The sequence below is a fragment of the Mustela putorius genome, unplaced genomic scaffold (genome assembly GCF_011764305.1).
Source record: "Mustela putorius furo isolate JIRA1106 unplaced genomic scaffold, ASM1176430v1.1 tig00003834_pilon_pilon_pilon, whole genome shotgun sequence".
Classification (NCBI taxonomy): domain Eukaryota; kingdom Metazoa; phylum Chordata; class Mammalia; order Carnivora; family Mustelidae; genus Mustela; species Mustela putorius.
Window position 1 is genome coordinate 47,556,084 of NW_025421987.1, and position 12,714 is coordinate 47,568,797.

General features: G+C 41.9%; 1 protein-coding gene across 6 annotated transcripts in view; it reads left to right on the forward strand.

The window, feature by feature from the left end:
• Positions 1-1,169: 1,169 nt before the first annotated feature.
• PLS1 (plastin 1) overlaps positions 1,170-12,714 on the forward strand; it is a 116,564-nt gene continuing 105,019 nt past the window's right edge. For 2 of the 6 annotated variants that reach the window (XM_045088473.1, XM_045088476.1), the window contains exon 1: positions 1,177-1,309. The gene's annotated coding sequence lies outside the window, so the exon portion shown is untranslated. Of the gene's footprint in view, positions 1,310-12,714 lie in introns of all 6 variants that reach the window. The other 4 variants (XM_045088475.1, XM_045088479.1, XM_045088478.1 and 1 more) reach the window with 3 other exon arrangements.

Consider the following 12,714-nt stretch of genomic DNA (forward strand, 5'->3'; position numbering starts at 1 on the left):
TACTAAATTCACTGATTTCTCTAGTTAGAAAGCAGGTAGAAATCCTTATTGACTTACTTACTTCTATATTTAGTTGCTTATCATTTCCTTTGGGTTCCTAAAATAATTTCAACATCCTTCTTCTTCATCTCTCTGGTCCCCCTGATACCCGGTATTGCCCTAGACACTAAGGGGGTACACAGGGTTTTGAGTTAATGAGGCAGCAAAATAGGAACTCTCCTGTTGCCTGGAGAGTGGAAGGGACCACAGCTATAGATTATGCTACAGAAAAAGTATGCCCAAACTCTTTAGGATGCATTCCATTTACCTGACTCACATGCTAGAGGAAATGTCCCACCTTTGTTTGAGCGTGAGCTGTATGTATGTATGTATGTATTTTTTTTTTTTTTTTTTTTTTTTTTTTTTTTTTTTTTTTTTTTTAAAGATTTTATTTATTTATTTGACAGAGAGAGAGATCACAAGTCGGTGGAGAGTCAGGCAGAGAGAGAGAGAGAGAAGCAGGCTCCCGCTGAGCAAAGAGCCCGATGCGGGGCTCGATCCCAGGACCTGAGATCATGACCTGAGCCGAAGGCAGCGGCTTAATCCACTGAGCCACCCAGGCGCCCCTGTATGTATGTATTTTTAAAACAGGTGTGGCCATTAAATGAAGAGGAAATGTTATGTGAAATCCTAGAAGGGGAGTGGGGGGGGTGAGAGAACGTTCCTGTTTTAATATCAAATATCTTTTTTCTAGACCAGGGGTTGGCAATGTGTGGTCCCAGGACTAGTAGCATGTTTCCCCTAAGAAAGTGTTAGAAATGTAAATCCTCGGGCCTCACTGTGGGCAAACTGAATCTGAAACAATTGTTGCAGGATCTGTGTTTTAACAAGCCCTCCCACTCATTCTGATCCATGCTCAAGTTTTAGGACCACTCAGCTAAGCTCATTCCAATTATGTAGATGGTTAGCTTTAGGTTTGGTGGAGTACGTACTGAGTAACTGAGGGTAATAGGGATAACGTTGCCACAGCGTCCATCCACCTCTCCCAGCATCTGCAACCTGTCTTCCACTCTAGGGCGGAACTCAGGCTCCGGGGCTTGGGTCCTCTCCCCTAGGAGCCACAGCTAAAACCTGGCAAATGGATTAAGGGTTTGCTGGCTTGGATGCCGGCCGGGCATGCGTAGTGGCGCGAGCGCAGCAGCTCGGCGGCCGCGGAGAGGTATCCGCAGAGTGGAGCTGGGAGTGCTCGGGACCCGAACGGGAGCTGCGGGCTCGACGGCTGCGGCAGGTACGCGTCGCGGCTGTGGGATTTGAGAGGAAGGCTGGAACGGTAGGTAGAAAACAAAGATTTACTTCTTCGCTGGCGCACAGCGGCTCGAGGGGAGTCTCTCCGATTTCCCTCTTTCGAGAGGCGGCTCCCCGCGCCCGGCTGTGCAGTGCGGCGTCCTCAGACCTCTGGGTGCGCACCTGCCTAGTCCCAGCAGCATGGAGTGCGGGCAGGTGTTAAATCATGCATTTATGCTGCTTACATAGTAAGCCTGGGAACTGAATTATGATTCCCTGCTTGAAGTTAGGCATTTTGTTAACTTTTCTATATCCCCCTGGCGCTTTTAAACTTTGGGTGGCTGCTGCCGAGGCTTTCTGATCCAGCCTGTTCCACTCGAATTCTGTTGAGTGATTTTATTTGCTTTTGGTCTTTTGGTGCATAGGATCAATAGGGCTGAAGTGAAATCGCTTTCGTGGTTTCTGGTTTTGCTGCCTTCCTAGAGCAGAAGGCCTCTGGATGCGGCGTAAAAAATGTCAACTTTCAGCGAATTTCAGTGCCAAACACTTCACGCGTTTCAGCAGCATTTTAAAGTAGAAACTTTTTAAAATGTAAGATTCCCCACCCCTGCCCCTTACTTTTCTACATTACAGTTATTTCAGGTTTAATTTGGTGCTATTAAAAGAAAGCGATATTTTAGATGAGCAGCAAGAGTTCTCACTTTTCTGTCCTTTATTTACCCTGTCACATTTTACGGCTCATACCCAGATATTTTACCCTGGGGCTGCGGTATTGGATACACTTGTGGGAGGCTACAGCTGCGTTGCACAAATTTCTTGGATAACTTGTGAGTCATAAAATTTTAGATCAGGGGGTACACACTGAACTTTATTTAGGTAAAGTTAAATTTATGATGTGGGAGACATATATAGAGAATTAATGAGTTTAGGAAAAAAGAAATTTTTAGTTCAGGAAGAGAAACCTGTATGAAAAAGGAACACAGAAATCTGCATTTCCCTCCAGCCTCTCCCCTCCCATGATGAATGTTTTAATGGCAGAAATAATATACAGTTGGTTTAGTTTTGGACTGTTAGAGACCTTTGAGGTCAGCCAGTTCAGCTGCTTCAGTTTACAAATGAGAAAACCGAGACCAATGAGGTTAAATGACTTGCTGTGGCTGCTGGAGCCCCTCCTTGGCAAAGCTGGGCCTAGGGCCCAGGTTTTCTGATTTTAGGGCTCTTTTTACCATCCCCCTGATAATACTCTCTTCACAGTTTGGGTAGATTTTTAAACATTACTTTTTTCTTCTACCTTCTTTTACTCTGGTTTAATCTGAAAATTAGTCATTCCTATTACTAAGCTTGATCAAACCCTATAAAAACCTTTTAAAAAGTGCCCTCTCACTCAAGCCCCACCTACAAATTTGCTGATTTTGAAACCTCCCTCCTTTCTAGCCTCAGTCACATTGGCCTTTGGCTTAGAATGCCTTTTTGCCTCATTTCCTGAAGTTCTGCCCACACTGCGAGGTGTAACTCAGGTGTGATCTCTTCTTGAAGACTTCCTTAATTACTGCAGCCAGAAAGCTCTCCCTCTTCCAAGCCCTATAGCATGTATTACTGTTGTCTGTGCTGCTGGTGTCTGCATCATCTTTAGTATCCCTGATTATTATATTTTAGCACATGTCAACTTCCTGATCAGTTTGTAAGCTCTTAGAACTTAAAACCTATGACTTAGACATCCCATCCAGCACCAAGCACTAAGTATGTTCTCAGCCACTGTTCGTGGGAGGTGAAGTATGGCTCATTTTGTAAAGGGATTTTTAAAAAAGATTTTTTTTACTTATTTTGAGATAGAGAGTGGGGTGAGGGAGACGATGTGAAGCCGACTCCACACTGAGTGAAGAGCATGATGCAGGGTTGGATCTCATGACCCTGAGATCATGACCCGAGCTAAAACCAAGAGTCGGACGCTTAACCAACTGAGCCATCCCGGCACCCCTTGTATAGGGATTTAAGGTGGATATTGTGTAATACAGGGGAGGCCACCTTAGAGGAATAGCAAGACAGTGGCCAAGTCAAACCAGCCTAATGGGGTGATTCTAATATTTTGATGAGAGCTCATGGATCCGTTTGGGGAGTGCTGGTGAAGGGGTAAAATCATAACAGAGCGGAGAGTTGCCCAAGCCTGCATTTAAGCATGTGACCCTTAAGAGCTTAGTGGAAAGCACAGATTTAAGAAATGATGTAAAGGAAAAGTAAAAAGCTTTTGGTAAAAGACTAGATGCAGAGAAGAAAAGACATATTGAAAATCAGTTTCAGGCTTGGTGTGTTGATAACGGGCTTATAAAGTTTTTACCTTATAAGTACTTCTGATTGTGACTTTATCTTTTAACGTTTCTTACAGTTGATATATTCTAGATGACAAGCTTTTGGGGGGATGATCTTTAATCCCTCACAATGCTAGGCATGTAGTTCTGCAGTATTAGATGCTCAATAGTTGTTGTATGAATAAATAAGTGGGTTTTTTTTGGCATGGGGAAGGTGGGCATTTAGGATCTTAGAGCTATCAGGTAGTGCCTTATCCAGACCATACCTTCATTATAAGAAGAGAAAGTGAGTTATGCTTAACTAAGCTAGTTAGTGTGAACAGAGGCTCTGGCTACACCATCTCTTCACTACTAGCTCATTTCATTATCTCTAACTTTTTGAGGTTATTTGCCTCAAGATTAATTTGAATTGGCAACAGGGCACTCCAGTTAGAGATGTACTGTGGATTGAAAACCCTCAGAGGCCAATCTAAATGGGAGAACTTGGTGGCCAATGGGAGGATGTCTGCGTTATAGGAAGCGTTGAGACCCAAGGGATGACTGGTCATTTCCAGGTTGAGTATAGAATGAGGGGGGTGAGGCTGCAGTCCTGGGCGTCTGCACGATGGAGTTGAGGAGGAGTCTGGAAAGGACGTGGTAGCCTACCTTCTCTGGAACAGAAGACACAAACATAGGGGCCCAAAGTCCTTGGACTGCGAGTGTATTTGGGAGATATATTTTACACTACTGGGAGGTGAAGAGCAATGGCTGTGGGGGTAAGGTTGAGAAAGAATTGTGATCAGATTCTCTACTTGGAAAAATAAGAAGACAATGCTTCTGAACCCCAAATAAGGTCAAGAGGTGGTTTGAGATATTTGTTTACCTGGAACAGTTGTTGCAGATACCATTTTGCAAATCAAAACACAACCTTTTCATTGGGCTGTGCACGCATTGATGGAGCTGTTGATAGTGCATTTTTACACTAACATTCACAGTGTAGTTGACCACCAGCTTCAACTGGTAAGTTATGCTTATTCTTGTAAAGGAGTCAGGGAGAGAGAGTGGTCGAGAGGAGAGACAGAGCTTGAGAGATGGTTTGCCAGAGGGAGGGGAAGGGTTGGCCAGGTATAGAGGGATTACCTTTTTTTTTTTTTTTTTAAATTGTGAATAGTCAAAATTGGTTGGACAACCAAATGCAAAGTCAGGTAGTATGTTGAAGATAATGTCTCATACACTTAAAAAAAATGCCCCAAAGATTGCATTCTAGAATAATATACCTAGCACTATTATAAAATGACTGTATTCTGGATCTTTCTCAATATAATAATGGTAATATTAGTAACTAGGATTATAGAATATTTTCCATGCACCAGACACTGTTCTAAACACTTTATAAGTGATATGTCATTAAGTCTTTACTCCTGCTTTACAGATGGAAAAACTGAGACTTAGATAAAGTTACATTTCTCAGGTCATACAATTGACAAATGTTGAGGTAAGTTTTAATCCCAGGCCTGCCTGTCTTCAGGCATGGAGAGCTCAAATAATTAAATATCTTAACAAAATGCAAAGCTTTATCTGTGGTAACTCTAATAGATGCTGAGAATGATGACAGATTTTAGCTGTGGTGAAACTCAATATTCTGAGCCAGACTTTAATCTGAAAACAAAACAGCAGTGGTGAATCTTCCCAGTTTTTGTTTTTATTTTAAAAATTATTCCACCTAGTCTTTATTTCCTTTTTTACCCTCAAGGCATTATAAGGTGATCAGCAACTCTTTCTCTGGATGCACCTTAAAGCTATTTCTGTTCTGCTCCTGTCCTCTTTCAGGGGGTAGAGCAGTGGTAATGAAGGTGAATTGGTGTAGAGATCCAGGAGATGCCTCTGAGTTGGGGGTGTGTGAAATTCACTTTGTGTATGAGTTTAAGGACTCTCGGGTGGTCATGTTTGTAATGATTTTTTCCCCCTGGGGTGGCAGGATTTACTGCTGGAAGCTCTTGGAATAACTGTGGGTCTTGACCCTTATCCTGATCTCAGGTCTTTGAACCCTGGTCAAAACCCCCAGGGAGAATCCAGACCTGAACTCATTCTTCTGGGATCCTCAAGATCAGTAAGTTCTGAGATGAGTGTGGACTTGTTGCAGTTGAAGGTGGGTGTAGAGACCTCAGGGAAGGCCCCAGGTCAGAGACAAATAATTTAGAGTCAGGACTGGCAGTCCCCAAATTTGACCAGTGAGTTGCCCTTGAGAAAGTGCCTCCTCTCAACCTCCTTGATGAACCTAATTACTCCCTCATGCGTGTCTGGAAATGGAATCCCGCTGAGAGCGTTCTTCTCCTCCCTGTGCTAAGTCCTGTTTCCATTGCTTGCTTCTGCTTCACCTTTTCCTGGTTCTGTGCTTTCCCAGGGCATGTGCACTGGATAGGAAAGGAAAGGCCACTGGCTTCTGGCCTCCGCCCATTTCAATTCTTCTCAACATCCAAGAACTTATCATTACCACCCAGCTCTTTCCCTGAACAAAGATCCAAATCCATGTTTTCTTCTGATGATGATGAAAATCAGGGACCAAGAGAAAGAGGCCTTTGTACTGTAGGCAGGTTTATAGGTTATAAAATGGCTGTACAAGTTTGCTGGAAATTTTGCTGACCTAAAAGATCATGAGATGTATGGCTGTGTCAGCTTTGATCGTCTTCTTTTACATGTTCCTGTGTCTCAAAGTACTTACTGGCTGTTTTTGGTGAAAAGTATGTAACATGTCTTCTGTAAAAGCGAGTCGCCTTTTAGTAACACTGTGGGCACAGAAAGGGAGTGTTAGAGTGATGACTATAGAGTTTCTTGTTTCAAACACTTGTTTTATCAGAAAGTTTTTTTTTTTTTTTTAAGATTTTACTTATTAGAAAGAGTGTGAGCACCTATACACAAGTTGTAGGGGGAGGGAGAGGGGCAAGCGGACTCTGTGAGCATCGAGTCCAACATGGGTCTCCATCTCCAGACTCTGAGATCATGACCTGAGCTGAAACCAAGAGTCAGACGCTTAACTGACTGAGCCACTCAGGTGCTCCTTATCAGAGAGTATTTTATTTTTTTAGGAAAGTTTCAGGTTATTTGCTCACAAAGTCCAGTGTGAGGGGACTTAGACTTTATAAGAAACTTTTAAGAAATTCAGAACTATAAAGCTACGGGAATATTTGGGTGATAACTCACTTCACATAGACATGCCTCCTTCAAAAAATCCAAGCCAACCACAGAGGAGATACGAGAAACTGTCTTTTCCAATAGTAAGGTAGCTGGATGTCTTTGTAAGGTGGAAGGTTTATGGGGGACCTTCTTCGTGATAAAAAGCAAAAGGTTTTTAGGGGAATGGTTGGCATTTACCCTATTTATTTTATTATTGAAAGACTCAAATTGTTTAAAGATCTAGGAAATAAAGCATTTTTTTAAACTTAAATGATGAAATCTCCTTCAATTTGTTGGAGAACCAAGAAACGAGATTGTAATCATGCTGTCAAAATAGAATTTGAATTGAATTTGGAATTGAAACATTGGTAAATGTGTGGAAGAGGATCAGTCATGGTAATTAAGCATTGGACCAAGGTCGTCTTGCCTAAACCTTCTTCCCTACAATAAATGCTCATGTAGGGCCCTCTGCACTCTACGAATTAAAGAGTAAACCTATCCCACAGATCACAATTGTAAAATCCAAAGTGATGCATGACAATCTGTGACCTAAAACTGATGTTGATCAAACAGTTTGAATGCATTAGATAGAAAGTGCTGGCTGAATTCACACATTGTTTCCATAGCTGGTGCTCAGAACCTAGATTAAATTGTTGAAATAAAAGAAAAGCAGGTTCAGAACCAACTCACTTACAGTGAATGATCAAAGGCACAAGGAAACTTTTTGTTTCATTTCACTTTGTCATCTTAAATGCCATTCTTTGTAGCTATATTTGCTTTCCTTTTTTTGTCCTTGATGATATATACTCGAAGTGTACTTACTGTTTATAGATAAAAATCAATGCAAAGTAGAATTTTGAGGTTTGATAAGTGGGTCTCTGCTTAGGTTTTAATTGCTATTTATCAATAATTTGGTGGGAATACAGTACCAAGTTAGTACATAATTGAACTTTTAGCTCAATATCAAGTTAGTATTTATAACCTTTGGTAATAAACCCAAATTTCTCAGACTCCTGAATTCTTTAATCCAAAGGCTTTCTCAGCATTTTGTCCTGATGAAGTCTGCTGTTTCCTTCCTCTTTTCTCAGCTTTAGGTTCACTGGGACACTCTTTTGGTTCAGATGGTGTTTTCAAGAGTGGCCTAGTTCTGGCAGAGTTTAAGTGTTATCAGGTCAGTGTTAACAGCTGACACTATGTTCATGGTACCAGCTGTGAAACACAGCTCACATAAATTCAATGATGCTTTTTAGCAAAGTTGTCATGCAAGTGAATTAATTTTGGAAAAACAACAATAATAGCTATTTGCTTTATCCCTTTTCTTTTTATTTATTTTTTTTTAAAGATTTTATTTATTTATTTGGCAGAGAGAGAGAGAGATCACAAGTAAGCAGAGAGGCAGGCAGAGAGAGAGAGGAAGAAACAGTCTCCCTACAGAGCAGAGAGCCCGATACAGGGCTCAATCCCAGGACCCTGAGATTATGACCTGAGCTGAAGGCAGAGGCTTAACGCCCTGAGCCACCCAGGCACCCCTGCTTTATCCCTTTTCTTATCCTCATACAGCCCAAGTTAAACTCAAGATCAATAGAAAAAGGTAACTTGATAATCTCTGACTGAGTAGTGATCAATCAACATGAGCTAAGTAATTTAAAATTTAGATATCTGAAATCCATTGGCCTATGATCAGGGGCATGGATGGGAGGTCAAAGTCTGAGCCCATGAGAAGGGAGTCCTTTTCTGCAGCTGCATGTTTAATGATCACATAAGACAGAGAATGTGAAAGCAATTTGGAAACTGTAAGGTAAGGAGTAAGGTATTTATTGATAGTGATAATAATTTTCTGACCTTGCTGCCTTTCACTGATAAGTAGCCAAGACTTTGAGAATGACTTGCCTGCTTGAGGTTACCTAGTTGGAAAGACAGGGATGGAACACACATCTGTATCTTCACAGCATTTGACAAACTGTCAGGGCTCAGCATTGGGACCATTGTCATAGCCAAGACAGATACAGGATCCTGTCCTCTTGGGTCTTCAGTCTAGCTCCAAATCTGTGCTCATTTCAATCCATATTCTTTGATCAGAGGGAATAATTTCAAATTTATATTTGGTTTTTAGAAGATCCTAAGTAAGTTTGTAGCTAAGTCTTGACTATGGAGCTCTTTAAGGGATTTCTCTGTTGCCAGAGGTGCCTTCAACAACTTCCCCCTAAACTTCAGATCCCTCTTTTAAAAAAAAAATTTTTAAAGATTTTATTTATTTATTTAACAGAGATCACAAGTAGGTAGAGAGGCAGTCAGAGAAAACGGGGGAGGCAGGCTTCCTGCTGAGCGGAGAACCCCATGAGGGGCTCGATCCCAGGACCCTGGGATCATGACCTGAGCTGAAGGCAAAGGCTTTAGCCCACTGAGCCACCCAGGTGCCCCCAGATCCCTCTTGATAAGATATTTATTAATCTCCATTAGGGCGAGAGGGTTTGGATGCTTCTCAACAGTCTTTTCATTGTCAGTTAGAGGCTTGCTGCGGAAGAATAATTTTCTTTCCTCTGAAAAAATCCAAGGGCTGCAGCTGAATAAAAGGAGGTGAATTGGGGGCTAGGCTGTGAGTGAGACATGTCCCTACATTCATGCGTCCTCAGTCAGATGGAGCAGGCAGACACATGGACAGCCTGGGACAAGAGTGATCACTGGGAGAAAGGGCAGAATGAAGCTTTGGGGGAGCCCAGGTCGAGAGCGGTTAATTCTGATCAGTGGGTTGAGGAAGGTGTCAAGATTTTTTTTTTTAAATCTTATTTATTTATTTGTCAGAGAGAGAGAGAGAGAGAGAGAGACAGACAGTGCACAAGCAGGCAGAGGCAGAGAGAGAAGCAGGTTCCCCACTGAGGAGCCTGATGTGGGACTCGATCCCAGGACCCCAGGATCATGACCCGAGCCGAAGGCAGTGGCCTAACCAACTGAGCCACCCAGGTGTCCCAGGTGTCAAGATTTTTGAGCCCAGCCTTGGAAACACAAGTTCAATCTACAGAGAATAGATGGAGGAAAAAGCATTCCTTAGAGAAGGTTCAGTAGGGGAGAAAACATGGAGACTAGAAAGAGCTGGCCTATTCAGGAAGCTGCAGGTACTTGAATGTGTTCTGAAACATGAGCATGCCTAAGAATCACCTCGAGAGCTTAGTGAAAAACAGATTGCTAGGTCCCAACTCCAGAGTTTCTCCTTCTTTAAGTCTGGTATGGGGCTGGAGAGTTTCATTTTGGCAAGTTCCAGGTGAGGCCAAGGCTGCTGATCTGGTAACTACACGTTGAGAAACCGTGGACTAGAATGAAGGGAATGTGTGATAGATGAGCTAGAAAGAAATGGTTTTCTTTTGAAACTGTACTTTCTTCACAAAACTGATGTTTCAGGTTTTGTTGTTGTTGTTTAAGCTTATTTTCTAAGTAATCTCTACACCCAACGTAGGGCTTGAACTAATGACCTCATGATCAAGATTTACATGCTCTACCAACTAAGCCAGCCAGGCACCCCATTGTTTTGTTTTTTAATTAGTCTTCTTTAAGTGGTTGCTGTTCCCTGGAAGTTCCTTATCAGTTCCATACCCCACCCACCTTGTTCTCCCAAGAAATCAGTCCTTTGCTTTTAGTACATACTTTTAAATAAATAACTGCTGTTTAGCCAGTATGGCCATTCCACCCGTGGAAAGCCAGCATCAGCTAGAGGAAGTTAGGAGTTGACCCCAAACCAAGTATGAATGACTAGTATATTCACAGAGTATATGCTTGGATTTTTATTTTTGGTAATCTGGATGTAATGTTAAACTGTGTTCAACAAATATTTTTGGAATAGTTTGTAAGCTCTGAGCTGAAAGGTAGGATGTACACAATGGCGGAAAGTTCCTTCTCTGCCCTCTGAAGTTTTATAGGAGGGTTAAGAGGAATGAGTTCCTAGCTCCAGCACAGGGCAGTTGGTGCTACATGTTGTAGGAATGATAGAAACCAAGAGAGATGGGCCTGAGGTGGAGGAAGGCTAACTTTCCATTGTAGCAATTAGGGCAAGCAAGGACAGAGTTAAGGGATTGATAATTAATACTGTCTTCTGATGTTTTATGCATTTTGTAAGCCATCTGAAATAAGGGAGCATTTGTCTATATAAAGCAAATAATGGAGGGAGGGGAATTTGAAGGAGGGAAACATTGAAGGATAGCAGGTGCTCACCAGTCACTAGGGAGAGGAAGAGGAGGACGTGTTCCAGACACAGGGGGCAACTGAACTGCAGAATGGAGGTGTGGCAGGGCAGTGCAAGTGCAGCTAAGGGTGAATATTCTAGTTCATTTTGGGGAAGTGCAGGGAGATGAGACTGGAAAGGCATTTAGGGAAGGTTGTGGAGCATTTTGAGTATGAGGTTGTGGGATTTGGGCTTTATTCTGTAGTCCATGTTGAATCATAGTCTTATCTTGGCTTACCCTGTCAGTTCCTTCCTAACCCCAAAACACAAACAGAAAAGGAGGAACCCTATTTCTTACAGTGCATTTATCTATAGTTCAGACTCTTGGATAAACACGTAAAAATGCTTTTCCCTGGCTCTGATTTTAGTATGTGTATTTCAGTCAACTTTTGGATTTGTAAAAATCAATCTATCATTAAAGGCTTCTGTGTCTTTCAGAATTATGTAAAATGTAAAGAACAACTAATTTCAGTTTCTCAGAGACAAATGATAAAAATGAGACAAAAATACATTACTGGGTTGAGCAGTTATACTGCTTGTTCTGTATTGTTCTGGGAAGACAAGGGAATTGAAAAATTAAGGCTAAGGATTTAAATATGGTGTCTTAAGCAGATCTTTCAGGCTGACTCCCAAGTGCTGAAAGATTCCAAAGGTAAAGGTGAATGACAATGTGGTATCTCCTCAGAATTGCTTCAGCTATAAATGGGGCAATGTCTACTGGTTTAGTGCTGGGGATTAAAGGGCACTAAGGCCAAGTGATCCCTTTTGTTTAGCTCTTTGGCAGATGGCTACAAATGAGAAAGACATTTCTGTCTCATTGGGGATTTTAAGAATCTTCTGTGTATATGCCCTACAAAGTATCCTGTGCTGAGGACTAATATGGGGAGAAAAGCAAAAAACAGTGGATTTGTGAGTGGAAATTGCCACCCTGGTGCTACCATTTGCTAGCTGACTGATAAAAGAGGCAATGTACTGAGTGAGTGGAACAGAGCTCCCCTTTGCCCACAATCCACAGCTAAGAGGTTCAAGAGGTGGGAAAGGCATGCAGCCTATCTGAACCTAGTGGTGGTTTGTATTTTGTTGTGGATTAAGTAAAATAAAATAGTTAAATTAAAAGGTACCATACACATTTTAGATTAAAATCTTCCAACAGGGGTGCCTGGCTGGCTCAGTCTAAAAAGCATGGGACACTTGATCTCCGAATCTTGAGTTTGAGCCCCATGTTGTGGTATAGAGAGTAAAGGAATAAATAAAACTTTTTTAAAAGGTCACTTAAAAAAATTTTATTAACACTAAGATTTATTTGAAATTCTTGGGGCTAAGATGTGGATGGCCATGTAGAGTATGAGCTGCTGCTGCTTCTCCCCTGCTCCATACCTCCTCCTTGACATCCCCTGGTGAGAGCTTCTTGAGGGCAAGATTGTATCTTTCTAACTTTGTATCCCCATTGTCTGTTGCATAGTTGGAAATTGATAAGTTGTTGAATGAATATATAAAAAGGAGTTAAGGAATGGATGCATCTATACCCACCCCCAACTTCATATACCTAATATTTTCTACCTTCTACTTAACTTATAGAGACTTAAGAGCCATGGTGCCTTATTTTACTTACTTACTTACAAGTTATGCACCCAGTGCGGGGCTCAAACTCACGATACCAGAATCTAGAATCACATGCTCTACTGACTGAGCAGGCCATGCACCCCCTGGTTTTTTTTAGACTGCTAAGCCCCCGTCTGTTTTACTGGCTGTAAATCTTAAGAGCTAACCTAGGCTTAT